This window comes from Papaver somniferum, chromosome 7 (assembly GCF_003573695.1).
Source record: "Papaver somniferum cultivar HN1 chromosome 7, ASM357369v1, whole genome shotgun sequence".
Taxonomy (NCBI): domain Eukaryota; kingdom Viridiplantae; phylum Streptophyta; class Magnoliopsida; order Ranunculales; family Papaveraceae; genus Papaver; species Papaver somniferum.
Window position 1 is genome coordinate 134,171,341 of NC_039364.1, and position 19,039 is coordinate 134,190,379.

The window sequence follows — 19,039 nt, forward strand, 5'->3', positions numbered from 1 at the left end:
AAGGAGAAGATAAGCACGAACTTGAGGAGTTGGATACAGGGCCGTAGCAAAGTTTTTAAAGGCCCTAGGAGAACTTACTGAAACGGGGTCCTATATAAGTAAAAATAAATTATTTTTTTCGATTGGGTATAAAATATATTACAGATTGTCAAACGATACGAACTGCCAAAAAGAGAGGCTAAAAACACAAAGAAAATACCTTATCTCATGACAAAAACCGTTTTTCCTGCCCTTTTATGATGCGAAATCATTAGTTATATTATCGAACATCCCAATCTCAATAGATAACATTGCTAACCCATTGAATCTTTCTCGTGACACCGTCGACCGAAGGTAACTTTTGATCAACTTCAACTTCGAAAAACTTCATTCGGCTGAGGCAACAGTCGCTGGAATTGTCAATACAATTCGGTATGATATAACCGCATTTGGATAACATCATTACATATCTTTTAAGAAATTCAACACCCCAATTGCTTTACCGGTTTCGGCAGGCATACAACTTTTTAAAACTTCCAGTTCCGGATATAAGTCATGCTGTTAATATCGGAACTCACACCATGCTCAGTTCCGGATATAAGTCTGCATTTGTGGTTTTCTCGTTAACAAAACTTCTGGTGTCTGTGCTATTTATTTTCCGCATTATATTGGTTATCTTTATAATTGAAATATCACAGGTTGTGTATTTGAATCAATCAATTGGGAAATCCTACCTTTGGTTGTTGATTGAAATTGATTGATCCTTGAACATTGGTCTTTGGTACCGTTCAAGTGATTTCTCTTGTATTCAATTAGACTCGCATATTTCTATTTGCTTGAGTAAGTATTGAATCGAGAAAGAGAGATATAACTCTTTGATATACTTTATTAAGATTGAGTCTAGTTGATTCTCTTGAAAGTATATTGGAGTTAGTCCATACAAATTGCTAATCGAAATATTGGATTGGTTATTGCACCCCCGTGACAAGTGCATATTTTACATATATTTGGTGTCAATTCCATGCTAGTAATTGTTGATTTTCTTGCAAATTATTGTATATTACGCTTGTTTTCTCTTATTTGTGTTTTATTAGGTGAATCATCCAAAAGAAGTGAATTGACACTTAATTATGCAATAAAAGAAGCTAGCTACAAGTGGAGAAGGGCCAAAGACCAAGTGTAACTTGTTCAAGTACAAGATTTATACTTTTCATTTAGTAGAGGATGAGAAGATGAAGTCAATGGCGAAAGAACGGAGTCATTCGAAGCTCGTATGAAGAAGTTATGAGAAAAATAAGAACTTGGAAGCTAAAAGGGTAAAATGGTCAATTTTAGGGAAACTACTATTGGCCCCTCATCAAGTGTTAAGGGGCATCCGATCTGTTAAGGGGCAGTCAGGTCTCAAAGGGACTGCTAAACACAGTCACGTATTTTACAAGGGGCTGCCATCTCCATCTTCATTATTCAAACTGAAAAAGCGCGCGACCAGTTCAGGGATACGTCTTCTTCTTCACGACAAGTTTTCTGCATGAATGATTTGTGGAAAATAATGAGTCATGCTTGGTTGGTCGTTATGGGGATAAATGAAGTTCGCAGTGATTCTAGAAGCTTGAGTTAGGAAAAGTGAAACAGGAGAAGAACGGCTCGAGTCTGTGGTGTTGCTGCCATCGGCGATTGAAGATGATTGATGTCGTTGATCCCTGATGCTGGTAATATGAAGCTTGAAGAGATGAAGTCTATGGACTTTGTTTCAAGAGGCAATACAACAGGGAATGATGAAAGACATGATTGCTGCAGGAGATGATAATTGTTGGTTGTTCGAGTTTGTTATACTGTTGATGATGGAGCTGGTGAGTTAACTGGTTAGATGAAGAAGAGTGCGTGTTGGATAATTTTAGTTGAACTCGGGTGTTGCTGTCGGCGATGGACATGAGAGCTCGAGCTGGACAAGGAGCATATAAGCACGAACTTGAGGAGTTGGATACAGGGCCGTAGCAAAGTTTTTAAAGGCCCTAGGAGAACTTACTGAAACGGGGTCCTATATAAGTAAAAATAAATTATTTTTTTCGATTGGGTATAAAATATATTACAGATTGTCAAACGATACGAACTGCCAAAAAGAGAGGCTAAAAACACAAAGAAAATACCTTATCTCATGACAAAAACCGTTTTTCCTGCCCTTTTATGATGCGAAATCATTAGTTATATTATCGAACATCCCAATCTCAATAGATAACATTGCTAACCCATTGAATCTTTCTCGTGACACCGTCGACCGAAGGTAACTTTTGATCAACTTCAACTTCGAAAAACTTCATTCGGCTGAGGCAACAGTCGCTGGAATTGTCAATACAATTCGGTATGATATAACCGCATTTGGATAACATCATTACATATCTTTTAAGAAATTCAACACCCCAATTGCTTTACCGGTTTCGGCAGGCATACAACTTTTTAAAACTTCCAGTTCCGGATATAAGTCATGCTGTTAATATCGGAACTCACACCATGCTTAAGATAACTTTCAAGGGTGAAGTCATTAAGATATCATCATCAAGAGGACGAACTGATCAACATTATATAAGAATCCAAAAGTTTATGCGAACTCTTGAAATTTTTCAAATCTACTAGTGAGTGAAGATATAGCTTTACCTAGTATGCAATTGAAATAGCCAACCCTAAAGAAATCTTTACTTGATAACGGTGCTTTTTCGGATACACTTTCTACTAGGACCCATGATTGGAATTGATATTTGATCACTTAATGAAAGACAAGATACACAACCAATACATAAACATGCCAAAATTATATTTCCATGTCAGCTAATGAACAATTAAAATTTAAAAATCACTGTTTGGCAACAATAACAACATAACATAAACTAAGTCTAAAGAGTAGAGACTTAAAAGGTCTAAACAAGTGATTGAACCTTAGATAAAGAACTAAATCACGATAACTAAATAAAAATTGAAAAACAAATGCTAAAATCAATTTCTTTGCCGAGGCAAAAGAACAACTTGAACTGATACAATTGGCGATTCATATAAAATCAGTTTCCCCAAATTGCAACATATATATATATATATATATATAATGATCCTATTTATATGCAATGGTGAATTGTTAAACGAGAATTTTAAAAGTAGAAACGAGAGAAAGGATTAGAGTATCAGGTATATGGAACTTACTTTGATTTTAGTAGTTTTATCTTCTTCTTTTCATTTAGAGATCGGAGGAAATTATACCCTAGATTAGTAAACCAACGGTTACAAGCATACTGTATACCAACAAAATATACAATTTGGGGGCCCTAAGAATTGGGGGCCCTAGGCCGTCGCCTAGTTAGCATGTAGCCAGCGACTATCCTGGTTGGATATGTTGTTAGCAAGATATTTGACCGAGAATACATAATGGAACTGATGCTGCTTCCGTGATTATTGTGGACTCTGTAGGTTATTTCCGCGTCTAAGATAAACATAAATCACTTGTACGTGGCTGTAGAGATTAGGTGATTTTTGGAAGTTTAAAGCTTGGGCGAGAATCGAGAGTTTAAAATAAGTTTTAGGTCGGCAAAACAGTCACTAAGTAGCACTGTTGCCGTTGGATTTTTATGATGGATGGTGAAGATTAATACATGATATACTGTTTGAGTCGGTCAGGAATTACTTGGGAGTTATCAGATTCGAAAGTTGAGGAAGAAAAAACCTATAAATAGAGGCGCAAAGAGCCAGCAGAACTCATCTCCTCACCCTCACTTTCAAGTCCATAAACTGTTCGGCAAAAGTCTTCTGAAGAACAGAAACATAAAAAGTCTAATATATGCAACAGTAGTAAAAGGGTTATTGCAACAACAACGGCGGCGGCTAAAGATTTTCTACAACTACAACAACAACGGCTAAAGATCTTCTACAACTACAGTTTGCTTTCTATAACTTCAATTATGTCTAGCTAATTTACTATTTGATTAGGGATGAATTTTAAGTTCTAAATATGATTTAAATTATAAAATAAATCTATTTTGAGTTCTTCACAAGATTTTTGTGTGTTTTTACTACAATGAATATTTATGATTAATTCTAAAATTGTTTAGGTGTCCAACTGAATCGTTTTATCAATTAATCTAATGCTAGTAAAGTTTTAATAGATAAGTGTAATAGTCTATTAATTCTTTACAAAAGTAGAAATCGTAAAACCTTACAGAGGGATTCTGTGGAGGGGCTGCGAGTAAAAACAACCCTAGAAAGTAGACCTTGAGCTAAGAGTCTAACTACTAGGATCAACCTATAATTCACAAAAGATAAAGCATTCGAAAAAATTACATCTAGAGTGAGCTACTACTAGGTGGTTTAGAAGAATAAAATATGGTATTGGAGAGCTTCCGTACTCGGTGATTTAATGAATTTAGGGGATAGCACTGAGCTAGCTGTTATTTCACGATTGGTAAAAATTTGTGATGAACAATTAATAGATGAATATATTAATTTAATGAATATTTAGTAACGAAGAAGGATTCCTTGATTATAATTCTCATCATTGTTTTCAACTTAATCATCTTAAATTGTTTTGTTATTTCTTTGTTTTTAAAATCTTTTACAAAAACCCCCCTCGGTGACATTTTTAACAATTGAAACTCCCTGCTCTTCGTGGGAAAGAATCTTATTTGCTACTATATTATTCATTAGTAAAGTAGAATATAAGTGAACTAATTTGTGCACCTACGACACGCATCACCCCGCTTTTTCAGACACATCAAGATTTTGTTAATGAGGAAACCGCAAATGCAGAAAAACCCCGGGACCTTGTCCAGAATTGAATACTCTCAGGATTAAGCTACACCATTTTAAGGTATTAGCAACATAGATTAGCAACAACAGAAGCGTCGTTGCTAATTTTCTGTTGCTAATTGTTCGCAACGGCATATCGCTGTTGCTAATTTTGCAACCGCAAAATTTCGGTTGCGAATAGCAACTGCCGAGTTTTCAAGCATGCGAAATGCTCGTGTGGTCGGTAACACTAGGACTAATTTTATTCCCAAGTCAAACTTCGGTCAAGTCTTCTTATTTTTGTTTCCACCCTTCATCCATATCTATCATATATCCATGCGTTAGTCGATTTTTTATTCTCATTTTTTCTCAGCCACAGAACCTCCTCTCTCTTTCATCTCCTCTCCACAGAACTGAACTCTGAAGAACTTTGTCTCTCTTTCAATCTAAAACCACTGAACCCAACCAGGTTTTAAGTTTCTACCAGATTTTTCCTCTGCACAATCGTTGCGTTTCAGTTTATAGGATTAAAGATTTTGCGATTTTAGAGATTTTGATTTTTAGGGTTCCAACTGCGAATCTATTTTTTTCATTTTAGTTTATCGATTTTAGGGTTTTATCTGTGAATATGTTAGGGATTTGGATTTTGATTTCAGTTTATTGATTTTAGGGTTTCATTTGTGAATCTGTTTGTTATTTGTGTATTTTGGTTTTGTTTTTACGCATCAATCTGAGATTTTAGGTCATCTGTTAATGCAGCTGCTATTTATAATCGTAATAAACCAGTTGTGATCATCTTTTGGTTCTAGTTTTATGTTTTGGGTTCACTTAATCTCAGTGTTTTAGTTTTCCATTCGATTTCATTTTGTTTGCTTATTGATTTAATTTTTGTTGTTGTTGATTCTGTATAGTGTATGGATCTGTTAAAGATGGAACTATGAAGCTTCTTAAACTTAATAAACAGACTGACAAAGTTTGTTTGATGATGAGACAATCTCAAGGTCTGTGCTAATCATCTAGGTCTATTATTTTTTGTTTTTGAATTGATTTTGGTTTATTTGAGGTGTTGATGTGATCTGTGAAATTTGATTTAGGTTTTTTTTTTTGTTTTATATGGACTTGTGCAAGATAGAAATAGAGTGCTAAAAGAAGCAAAAGAGAGTGAAGTAAATAAATATTTTTTTTCTGAGTGTTGATCCTTATATGATGCAACTTATATCTTTCAACAGAAGGAGAAGAGAAAATGACGATGGCTATAGATCCAAGGAAGATTTTGGGTGGTATTCTTACCTTCACTATATTTGCAATGCTTGGTAATATGGTCAAAAAAGATTATTGTGATAGTTCCATCATTAATCGGGTATAATTTTTTTTTTCTTCTTTCGATTTGTTCAATTGAGATTTCAATGTATGATTTGTGAGAATAAATTTAAAATCTGTTTCTAGATAGTTGGGTTTGTTTCAATTATCATTTATGAGAATTGTAGTTGAAGTACAACATAATAATTGAAGTTGAGATCTTCTTGAATCTGGAGATTTTGAATCTCATTCATTGAGTTTTTATAGTCTTGAATGACTGGAAATAGTGGACTTGATTTGAATTAATGGTGATATCTATAAATTAGATTCTTGGCTTGGATACGAGAATTATGATCTTTATCTTCATCTGCTCTAGTTTTCGGGTCTTATATGGCATGTGATTTGGCGATTAGAGCAGAATCTAGGTGGCTAATTTGTGGACAATATTGGTGCTAGAGGTCGACACAGTAAAGTTGGTCCATATAGTCAGCGAAAGTGGTGCTTGCCTCCATCTGTCTGCTGGGTCAAAGGAGTTGATATCTCCTCATTTCAATATGTAGTTGTTTACTGCAAATTCTAAAAATTATAGAGATAAAGTATATTTTGACTTCGAGTGATGTATTTCTCATGGTGTTTTGGTTGCATATATGCTGGTCTCTACTGCTTGAGAATGAATGAGTCCGCATTTGTGTTCTTACCCTTAGTTTCATTATTTTTCATTAGGGAAGAAATATGGAATTCACAACAGTCGAATTTGACAAAGTTGAAGTTACAAAGCAAAGACTTGTTAGTGTTTCCAGAAATGACCTTGGCAGGAAAGTGGAAACGAGCTTAAGTGGTGTTGGATCAGGCCAGACTCAAGTAAGTTTAACAAAGATCTTCCAACGTATGCTTCTTATCTGAAGTTTGTTGGCTAAAAATGCCATCCCTATTTACTGTGCTTCTCATTTTGTTTCCTTTTCATTATCTTTCATGGAATCGTGGTTAAAGTTGAGCACTCCAAGGGCTTCATCACATCCTCATTGACTACTGGTCTCGAATACCATGTCTCACAGGTATACCGTGTTACCTTACCTTGATTTTTTGTAAATCAATGCAATTATCTGACTTGGCATAACTTGGGTTATAACGAATGTTGAGTGTTAATGTAATGTTCAAATGTAATAGGAGTGTAAGAATATAAGTAGTAGTAGAATTGTATGGACAATAGATGTCCACATGTCATTTTATCTTTATGGTCTTATATTGACCATATGTAGAGAGAGAAAATCATTATGGAGAGAGTTTAATCAAAAACAAAAAGAGAGTGAGTAATAACTATTAGTTTCCTACTCCATTATCAATCAAAATCCTTCTAATCTTCATCATAAATTCAACCAAATATCTAACAATTGGTATCAGAGCTTAGACCTATTAGACTTGATCTTGGTGAGTGAAAAAAATCAATTTCTACCCATTAAATCTCAAAAATCAGCAACATTCAAAGTTTTTAAAATCTAGATCTAGAAAAGAAAAAACTCAATTTTCCAATCAATCTTCAATTAAATCAATGGCAAGTTGTAGCTACTCAAACCAATACATTCAACAACCTTCAATACCACTTTTTCATGGAGAAAATTATGATTTTTGGGCAATTAAAATGAAAACCTTGTTCATGTCTCAAGAAGTATGGGAGATTGTTGAAGATGGGTATGATGAAATTGAAGATACATCAAACTTAGATCAAGACCAAAAGGATTTACTTAAGGAGAGTAGGAGGAAGAATGCAAAAGCATCCATGTACATCCAACAAAGAGTTGGAGACACAATTCTCCCAAGAGTAATCCATTCATATAAAGCTAAAGAAGCTTGGGATCTTCTACAACAAGAGTATGAAGGCAATAAGAAGGTAAGGGAATTAAAATTACATTCATATAGAAGAGATTTTGAGAATCTTAGAATGAATGAGAATGAATGTTTAAATGACTTTTCATCTAGAGTTGTTGAAGTTGTTAATAATATGATGATATGTGGTAAGAAGATGGAAGAAAGAAGAATTTGTGAAAAGATTTTGATATGCTTTCCGGAAAAATTTGAACCCATTGTGGCGGTTTTGGAAGAGACTAAAGATTTCTCAACATTAAAGTCACAAGAGTTATGGGCTTCCTTGAAGGTGTATGAGCAAAGGTTGTAAAGACACTCTGAAAAGTCAATTGAGAGTGCATTTCAATCAAAATTCAACTTGGATTAAAAAAATTCAGCAACAAAGAAAAATGAGTACAAGGGTGAATCAACATCAAACTTCAAAGGAAAAGGAAAATGGAACAAAGGAGGAGCTAATTCCAACAACTATACAAAGAGTGATTCGTCTCAAGTACCAAGATGCAATTTTTGCAAGAAGAATGGTCACTTGGAGAAGAATTGTTAGAGCAAAGGAAAACCACAATGTCGCAATTACAAGAAATATGGACATTTGGAGAAAGATTGTAGATACAAAGAAGATGAAGAACAAGCCGGTAGAGCCGAAGAAAAAGAAGAAAAATAAAAAATGTTTTATGCTTGTCAAAGTGCTATGGAGACTTCCAAAAGTGAAGTTTGGTTTGTGGATAGTGGTTGCACAAATCATATGTCCGGTGAAAAAGCTTGTTTGTTGATATGGATACGTCCATAAATTCTCTAGTGAAGATGGGGGATGGAAATATGGTTCAAGCTAACGGAAGAGATACCATTTATGTGGAAACCATCAATGGAGAAAAATACATTAGAGATGTGTTATATGTTCCAATTTGGCACAAAATTTGCTTAGTGTTGGGCAACTTGTGGAGCTTGGGTACGCGGTCCATTTTGAAGATGGATATTGCACCATTTATGACAAGAAGCACAACAACAAGAGACAAGTCATGAAGATCATCAAGATGGAGAAAAATAGAAGCTTCCCAATTGTGTTTGAAAAGCAAAAAAATGTTGCATTGAGAATGGAAAACATTGATGAAACATGGTTATGGCATAAAAGGATTGGGCATTTGAATTTCAATAGTCTCAAGGTGCTTTCCAACAAGAACATGGTGCAAGGACTTCCACAACATATCAACCACAAAGATGGAGTGTGTGAAGGTTGTGCACTTGGGAAACAACATCGCCAACCATTCCCAAAAGATGTAGCATGGAGAGCAACAGAACTTCTTGGTTTGGTACATACCGATGTGTGTGGACCAATGAAGACACCAACTCATGGAGTTAATAGATACTTCATTTTATTCATTGATGACTTTACTCGTATGACTTGGGTCTACCTCATGAAACAAAAGTCCGAAGTTTTTAGCATCTTCAAGAAGTTTAAAAGCCTTGTTGAAAAGCAAAGTGGTCACTATATCAAAGTTTTGAGAAGTGATATAGGCAAATAATAGAACAAAAAAGAGTTTGATAAATTTTATGAAGATGAAGGCTTAGAAAGGCAACTAACCGTGGGTTATACTCCTCAACAAAATGGTGTTTCCGAGAGAAAGAACCAAACCGTGATGGAGATGGCGAAGTCCATGCTTCATGACAAGGGTATGCCTAAAGTGTTTTGGGCCGAAGCCGTAAACACCGCCTCTACTTGATGAATAGGTGTCCAACAAAATCCGTATGGGATAAAACTCCATTTGAAGCATTGAGTGGGAGAAAGCCATCGGTAAGAAATCTCAAAGTTTTTGGTAGTGTGTGTTATTCTCAAATTCCAAAGGTGAAGAGAACAAAGCTTGATGAATCAAGTGAGAAGTGTATATTTCTTGGATATAGCCTCCAATCAAAAGGTTATAGGTTGTATATCTTGAAGAACAACACAATGATTACAAGCCGTGATGTGTTATTTGATGAAGGAGCTTCATGGAATTGGGAAGAATGTAAAATTGAGAAGAGAACCATTATTGTTGATGAAGAGCAAGAAAATTCAGCAACAAATGAAGGTGAAGAAGATGAGGAAGAACTATCTCAAACACCACCAAATACAAGACAAGGAGCATCTCCAAGTATATCTCCAAGTACTAGTGCATCAACATCACCACCATCGGCACCAAAGAAGATGCATAGGTTGAGGAAAGTGTATGAAAGATATAACCATTGTACGGTTGAACCGGAAATTTTTGAAGAAGCATCAAAAAAACCGGTTTGGATAAAAGCTATGGAAGAAGAAGTTGTTGTCATAAATGATAACGACACATGGGAGAAAGTAGCAAGGCCAAGTGACAAAGAAGTTATTGGTGTGAAATGGATCTACAAGGTGAAGTACAATGCAGATGGATCGGTTCAAAGGCACAAAGCAAGGTTGGTGGCAAAGGGATATTCACAACAACCCGGCATCGACTACAATGAGACTTTTGCACCGGTTGCTCGCCTTGACACCATTAGAGACGTGATTGCTATGGCTTCCCAAACATGTTGGTTACTTTATCAACTTGATGTCAAATCGGCATTTTTGAATGGAGAACTCCATGAAGAAGTCTATGTAGAACAACCACAAGGTTTTGTGGTTGAAGGAGAAGAAGATAAGGTATACAAGTTGAAGAAAGTTTTGTATGGCCTAAAGCAAGCACCAAGAGCTTGGTATAGTGAGATAGATGGATACTTCAAAAGGAAAAACTTCAACAAAAGCAAGAGTGAGCCTACACTATATGTGAAGACAAAAGGTACGTCTATTCTCATCGTTGCCTTGTATGTTGATGATCTTATCTTTACGGGTAATGATGCTCATATGATTGAGCAATTCAAGAGAGAAATGATGATGAAATATGAGATGAGTGACATGGGTTTGCTCAAGTACTTCCTTGGTATTGAAGTTCACCAAAGTGAAGATGGAGTGTTCATTTCTCAAAGAAAGTATTCCGAAAAGGTGTTGAAGAAATTTGGTATGCTTGGTTATAACCCCACATCTACACCACTTGTAGTGAATGAGAAACTCAAGAAAGATGATGGAGGAAGAAAAGTTGACGAGACTTATTATAGAGGTCTTATTGGAAACTTGTTGTATCTTACACATACAAGACCCGACATCATGTTTGCTTCAAGTATGCTTTCTAGGTTCATGAGTTCACCTAGTTATCTACATCTTGGCGCGGCAAAGAGGTTGTTGAGGTACATACAAGGAACAATGAATTTTGGAATCATGTATTCTAGAAATTTGGATGTCAAATTAGTTGGCTATTGTGATAGCGACTTGGGAGGGTGTATTGATGACATGAAGAGTACATCGGGGTATGCTTTTTCTCTTGGTTCGGGTATATTTACATGGCTAAGAAGCAAGAAACCGTAGCTCTATCCACTGCGGAAGAGGAGTACATTTCGGCATCAATAACTACATCTCATGTTGTATGGCTAACAAGAATCATGGAAGATGAAAAACCGGGGGTCTGACAACCTCACCCAATATTTCGATTAGCAATCTGTATGGACTAAATCCAATATACTTTCTAGAGAATCAACTAGATAGTCAGACTCAATCTAGATAAAAAGTATATCAAGGAGTTAATATCTCGATCTCTCGATTTGATCTATACTCAAGCAAATAGAAATCTGTGAGTCTTTATCAAATACTAGAGAGATAAACTTGGATGGTACCAAAGACCAATATCCAAGTGTCAATCAATTTAAATCAACAACCAAATGTTGGATATTCTAATTGATTGATCTTAGTGCACAACATGTGATATTTCAATTATATAACAAAATATAATGCGGAATAAAAATAATACAGACACCAGAAATTTTGTTAACGAGGAAACCGCAAATGCAGAAAAACCCCGGGACGTAGTCCAGATTGAACACCACATTGTATTAAGCCGCTACAGACACTATCCTACTACAAACTAACTTCGGTCTGGACTGTAGTTGAACCCTAATAAATATCACACTGATTCAAGGTACTACTGCACTCCTTACGTCTCTGATCCCAGCAGGATACTACGCACTTGATTCCCTTAACTGATCTCACCCACAACCCTAGTAAATAATAAGCGACTCTATAAATGAGTTTGGATTCACTAAAATATGACAACCAAACTTGACATACCAACGCTTGGTGGGTACAACCGATCTATGCTCTAACAAAACCTAAGTATACAATCCTTGAAAAAAAATAGGAGGGACAATCTCGACAGAGAAGCCCAAAGGCTAATGATTTTTTTTTTCAAAGAAATTACAAGATTACAATTGAACTTAAGTAATCTCAGTAGACAAAATAATGGTTGGAAGTCGAGAAACAAGCTGGGCTCCGACCCCCTTCTGAATAGTTACACCTACTCTGTGAAACAAAAAATTGCCTACTTTGAAAGTTGAATCATGCCTAGTAAGAAAAATTTTCAGCCTCTTTAAGAAAATCACAAACTCATCACCAAGCTCGCCCAAAGTCGTGAAAGCCAAGGTACCACAGCAATAACCATGCCTCTTAATTCCACTCGTAAACAATGTTGACTACACAACTAACTTCCATTCAAAATTAAAGTTTTGACTAAAAAGCTATATTTCACTGACAACAACAACGCGTGATCGCTAAAACCTCCCTGGAAAAACTACAGGGGCGCTTTTCGAGGTAATAATTCGACTCCAATAAAACACAGAGATTTTCTACCACACCGATTTGAGGCTGAGTGGACGGGCACGAACTCGTCCGAGTCGAAACACATCATCTTCTTGATTAAAAGATTTTCTGGGGTTGTAGTAATGAGGTTCAAACTCTCGGACTTGTGAAGATTAAATTTAAAAATTTAATAAAATTATATACAAAACTATTAACAATGGGTGCGAGAGGTAATCAAGACACTAGATTCAGTATTATGCAAAATTGAATGATAAATATTTCAAAACTCTATTCAATTTTTAAGTCCTCTTTTATCTTTAATTCACTATCAATCATACAGATTCTCAAACATTATTTGTAAACCTTAAGCATAGATTATCAAGAGATTAAACCAAGCATAACCTATCAAACTGAATAACAAATAATTAAGACAACCATTCAAATAATTTAAAACTCTGCAAAAGCAGCGATTAGGTGAATTATATAATTAAATGAAATAGTTACCCATTTATGTTGCGTGAATAGCTTCCTCCATTGCCTTGGTTACGAGGGAATTAGCTCATCATAGTAAAAATGCTCTCAAAATAATTTGTTATGGCTCAAAAATGGTTTACAAATAATGAGAAGAAGAGAAAATGGTGTAAACAGCTAATGTGCGACCCACAGGAAGCGTCACACAAGAACGATACATATGAAATGTTGTAGTCTTTGGGAAACTACGACCCACACTCCGCTGTCGCTGTTATAGTTGAAGAACGATTGCTCTGGCGGGTCCGTTCTTCATGTTCTTCATCTTCATCACGAACAACAGCAGCAGCAGAGAGAATTCGTGATTCTTCCTCTGCAGCTTCCTCTCTTCTCCTCTCAACTCTCGACAACCTTTCTCTGACCTCCAAGGACTCTATTTAAACCCGAAGCATGCATCGAATCTCCTCCATAACTCCACAAATCCTCGGCAGTGAAAGAAAATATTTTCGGATATTTTCTTTCATGTTTTAGCTTTTCACGCGTTTTCTCTGGTCCAGCACGCTCCAATTCGACTTATTCACGCCTCAACACTCTTCCAACGCCAGCAGAACTCCCCCATGCACACAAGAACTTCAATTTTGCTCGTGTTACAGTACACATGCTCTGTTTTGGGTGTGTGAATCATACCGAAAATTACAGCCAAATTTGATCGATCATGTCACCCATACTATGTTCCTTAACCTATATCACATCTCTATACCAAATTTCAGCCATTGAATCGACCCATAACCCCTTTATTTTGACGATCGAAATTATGCCAAAACTGTTTAGAAATTTCCCGCCAAAATCGTTTCAAATGGGGAAGAAACTGGTATCCCCCTATCCAGAGTAGGGGTGTGAATAACAGCTGCCTTGGGGGTGACCTGGGGGTTCCCCTTAGTAATTAGGTTACCCCTTATCCAAAAGTGAGAGTCCGAATAACACTTGTCCTCCGGGTGCCAAAATCAACTTTTCGAGCCGATTTTTCCAAAATTATTTATTTTCAAAAAAATACCTACAAACACACAAAACACCATAATAAGGACGAAAACGAGTACTAACAAAATACACAAAAGAGATGAAAATAGACACATAAATGCGTCTATCAGTTCTCCATGGAAAGAAAAGACAGGAATAACTACCTTAGTTAAAACCATATCTCAATTAATAAGAAAAACTAACCATAAAACCTATTCCTTCTCTATAGACTTTTTCCTTTCATTATATTTCCTTCTAAAAATGATCCCAAGTACAGAACAACTTCCGAAGAAACACCAATTCCTACCAGTCACCATTAAAATTGAGTGGAAAAAACAGAGAGCAATTCAGCTAAGACCTAAAAACCCTATATTTTTAAGGTAAAACTTAAATAATGAATCATCAAGGGATCAAAACAAATGACATAAGCTAAACAAAAACCATAAGTCCATAAAACAAAATAGAGGATTGTACTAAGAAACTTAGGCAAATAGGCATGAAGTAAAACCCATATAGACTCGTCGGGAAAGAAACATAAAAAACCTAAATTCATCAATTATAGCAATTTCAAACAAACATACCCAATTGAAAAAACTTACGTGACTCGGTCTCGTCTGTCCATCAGGCCTGACACCTCTGAAAGGACTACTCGCGATTCATCGTAATTAAATCTGATTGTTTATAGTACTGGTCTTGATCATGGAACGATCAAGATAGATGGATCAGGTTGCTATTTGGTGTTCCTTAGTTTTCTCCTTCTCCCTTGATTTCGATTGATTGTTGTGATTTCGATGGTTAGGCGCATAATGTATAGTCATGAAATACTAACCCTAACGAGTTAAAAATATGCTTTTTTGGGGACCTGCTACTAAGAGACAAAAATTGATATTTAGAAATAAAATAGAAAACCTCTTATCCAACTATTTTATCTAATCACTAATTTACCTCTCATTAATTAGTGTTAATTTGGGTGATTAATTGATGCTAAATCATCATGTTAACCTAGAAATTAAATAATGTTGAATCCTTGATTCATCATCATAACATGAAAAAACTCAACCCAGAATCGGTCTATGTTCGTACACTTTAAAAAGACGAGGGTACCCAAATACAACACAATCTTTAAATTATCCACCTATAAGTCATTTTACTTAAAGTGATTGTCTATGGACAGAGTCGAGACAATACTACAAATCGGTATTCACACTTTGTGTGATCGTCTATGGATACGAGATCGAGACAATACAACAATCAAAGTGTGATTACTTGATAATAGGTTCGGACTTAACCAAACTCTATAGGATCACTATCAAGTAATACGGAGTTAACGTTTGTTTAATTTACTTTAAATTATAATAACAACAATTATAATTGCGGGAAGGAGAAGTAAATGACACAGCAAGATTTTGTTACCGAGGAAACCTCAAATGCAGAAAAATCCCGGGATCTAGTCCAGAATTCAATACTCTCAGAATTAAGCCGCTATACAAAATCTAAACCAAAACTTCGTATCGTTGAGACCAAGCAACTAAACCTAGTTCACTTAGTTTCTTCAGTATCTCTGCGCTTCCGACATTCAATAAGTGCACGCACTGGAACAATTCATTTGGATCGTATGAACCACAAATATGTTTGGTAACAACTCTCTTGCTTCTTTCAGATGAAGATATCTCAAGTCATATGCAAAGGCTCTTCCGTTTAAACTAATAAACTCCTTTGCCTGGTTAGATCAATCTATCCAACAACTACCGAAGTAGCAGAGTTTAGATTTGCAATCAATCAATATAGATTCCAACAAGAAACTATAAGGTGATGTCGATCTTACGCAACTAATCAATCAAATAAATCCGATTTTAGTTGGATCCCAGCCGATCAAGGTTTGTGCACGCCCAAAGATATAGAAACCAAATAAGAAATCTTTTTTGTCTTCAAGTCTTGTTTAATCTTCAATAAACACCTGCACAACACCACTTGAACCTCTTGTAATCAATCACGCATAGAACTCTGTTAACAATGGATTATCACAAGATGTCTTTAGATCTACATACAGTTCTAAAGATCCCGTTGACACTTCGATCTAGTTTGAGTGAATCTTATATCAGAAGAAAAGATTCTCAAGAATAAACAAACTAGGTTCAATTAAAATTCAACAACCGTTAGTCAATCAAATCAATCGAAAACTAAAATAAACTGCAGTTATCTAGTTTCCCACCAACGGTACTCGTAGAGCTTCTTGATCCCACAGAAGTCTTTAAACGAGCAGTCGTAAGAGATTTCGCCTAATTAGGGTACTTTCCTCTCCGGATAGACGGCTCCACCAGAAAAAACAAAAATATGAAGTTTGCCTGGCTCTTAGGATAGTTTTCTAGGAATGAAAACTTGGGTATTTAAAGACCAAGGATGCATGTCATTACATTGCTCCTATCGTGTCTAAGCCACATCCACCCACTTTTCTTCGAAAGGCCCTACAGAGCATATATTAAACCCTCCGTAACATGTTGTTTGTTATTTTTGGGTTGCCTTAAACTTTTTCAGTGTGTATAATTGAATGATTTTGTCAAGCTTTCTTCTTCTTTTTTTCCGAAAAAGAGGCGAACCTCAATAGATATATTGATAGAGTCGATTTAGAAAATCGGAAACCTTACAGAACTTCAAGATCATAAAATAGTCATACAAGTTGTAGTATCTCCCCCAATTCTTGCCTATCAAATGTATCCCTTCGGAACTAAAAACAGTTTCAAAAAACCTTCTTCTCTCTCGCAGAGGAGAGGAGTACCGAACATCTAGGGCCAACTGATTTTGATAAAAAAATCAGTATATGTCAAAGCACAAGGAAATGATTGGATCAAATCCAACCCGATGTTCCTCAGAACATCTAAATTACACTAACTGGAGTTTTTTAAGTTTAGATTTCCTAATGCAATCAAGGTAGCAATGATCCAACTAATAGTAACAGTAACAAAGTAACCATAGTGTCTCAAGTTGTAACCAAAGTATGTCAAGTAGCAGTAGTTATCTGAATCTGTCTTTTAAGTGTCTGTAGCGGAACGAATCGGGTTGACTCGGCTTGGAAGATGTTGTAACAATTAGAGTAATAGATGAACTGGATGACGATGTTGATCGAGTTGCTGCTATCTTTGCTTTCATTATTAAACCTGAAACATATAAATCTAAAACAACATGGACTAACATATTAACCATACACAATAAATCTAAAACAAGATATGATGAACTCATATCAACCCCACAAACAGAAAAGATTGTAGCATTTCTGGAACAGTTTGGAGTAATTGAGGCCGATGCAAAAGTTGATGCCGACATAATGTTTATCCCAAAGATAAGGTTTGAAGATGATATGATGTCGCTTCTCTGCCGAAGAAAGCAAACAATACATGCACCTACCTTATCAGGATAAATAGGATTTGTATGTTCTTTAAGATGAAATCAAAAATTCGCCGAACAAAAATCCTTTGAGCTTTTCTTCCCATTATAACCGACCACCAACAAAAAATCACATCACAAGATCTAAGAGAAGGATTTCATGAATGCTTAATGATGGCTTATTTGATAGTTTCCTCCATAGAACATAGAGAACATGCCGGAAATGAAGTTTGAGCTGCTGAGAGTGCGGGGGAAAATCACCATTCTTGAAGCAAATAACGATCAAAGCATAACCCAATCTTAAATATCCAATTACAGAGAAGATTACAAGGCTCAAATAAGATAATAACATAACAACGATCACAGAAAACATAAAACTAGTTCTATCATACAAGAGAAACCAAGATCTAAGAAATACTAGAACAAAAGAAGACCCTGGAAGATGATTAAAAAGACAACCAAAGCTATTGCAGGTAGTAGAAAAGCTCGCAAATGCTGGAGAAGATGTTTTTGTGATATGGTTGAAGAAAGGTGTTGAGATAGGTGGATTACCTAGATCTCTCTGTTCTTCATCTGATTAGACAACACCCTTACACAAACATGAGATCTCCAAACCTAAAGATACCCCTAAATCACAGAGAAAAAAGGCAAGAAAGAAAAGATTAAAAGTAAACCTAGTTAATAGATAAACAGGAAACAAGACAAAAGATTAAACTTGGGATAGAGGTTGATCTGCTCAGATCATCTCTTAGAGAGCCGATCTGAGCAGGATGGTGATCAGGTGACTAGGGTTTTGGTTATCTTTTTTTTCAGAGAGGAAAGAGGTTTTTTAGTAATGACAAGTATTATATTGCGCATATCATGTTAAAAGTATTATATTGCGCATATCGTGTCTAAGCCACATTCACCCACTTTTCTTCAAAAGGCCCTACAGATCATATATGATAGATCCGCTGTGACATGTTGTTTGTTATTTTTGAGTTGCCTTCAACTTTTTCGGTGTGTATAATTGAATCAATATTTTGTCAAGCTTTCTTACTCGAATACATATAACGGGAGTGGGAACCAAGAATTCCGATGGATTTGGAAATGTTGTGATTCAAATCATTATCTAGAGAATTCGGTTCTCAAATAAAATGAGCTATCAACAAACCTTACTTGTTTGATTTGTTGATATTGTGGACTAATATAATAATAAACATTATTTATGGAGGCAATTTCCAATCAACAACCTAAAACCCCCACGCTATCTATCACTCCACGTCGAGAGTTGCGGTAACCTCCCCTCTCATTGGCCGGTGAACAAAACCCTCGCTCCTGATTGGTTGAAAAGCAACTTATACCCCTACATTTCGTGGCCGTTAATTATAAATCTAATTAATTTGATCCAATGCTCCAGATTGGTCGTTAATTGTAAAAAAAACGGAAAATCTTTGGAAAATCCGATTATTTCCGTATTTTTATTTTTAATGCCAAATCTTGATTAAAAAAAAGGAATAAATAACAAAAAGAAAGGGAGATAATCCTAGGTCTTATTAGTTTCCATGTTTTTTTTGATGCGGTTTAAGAATAATTATATTTTTGTTAACGAATCTATAA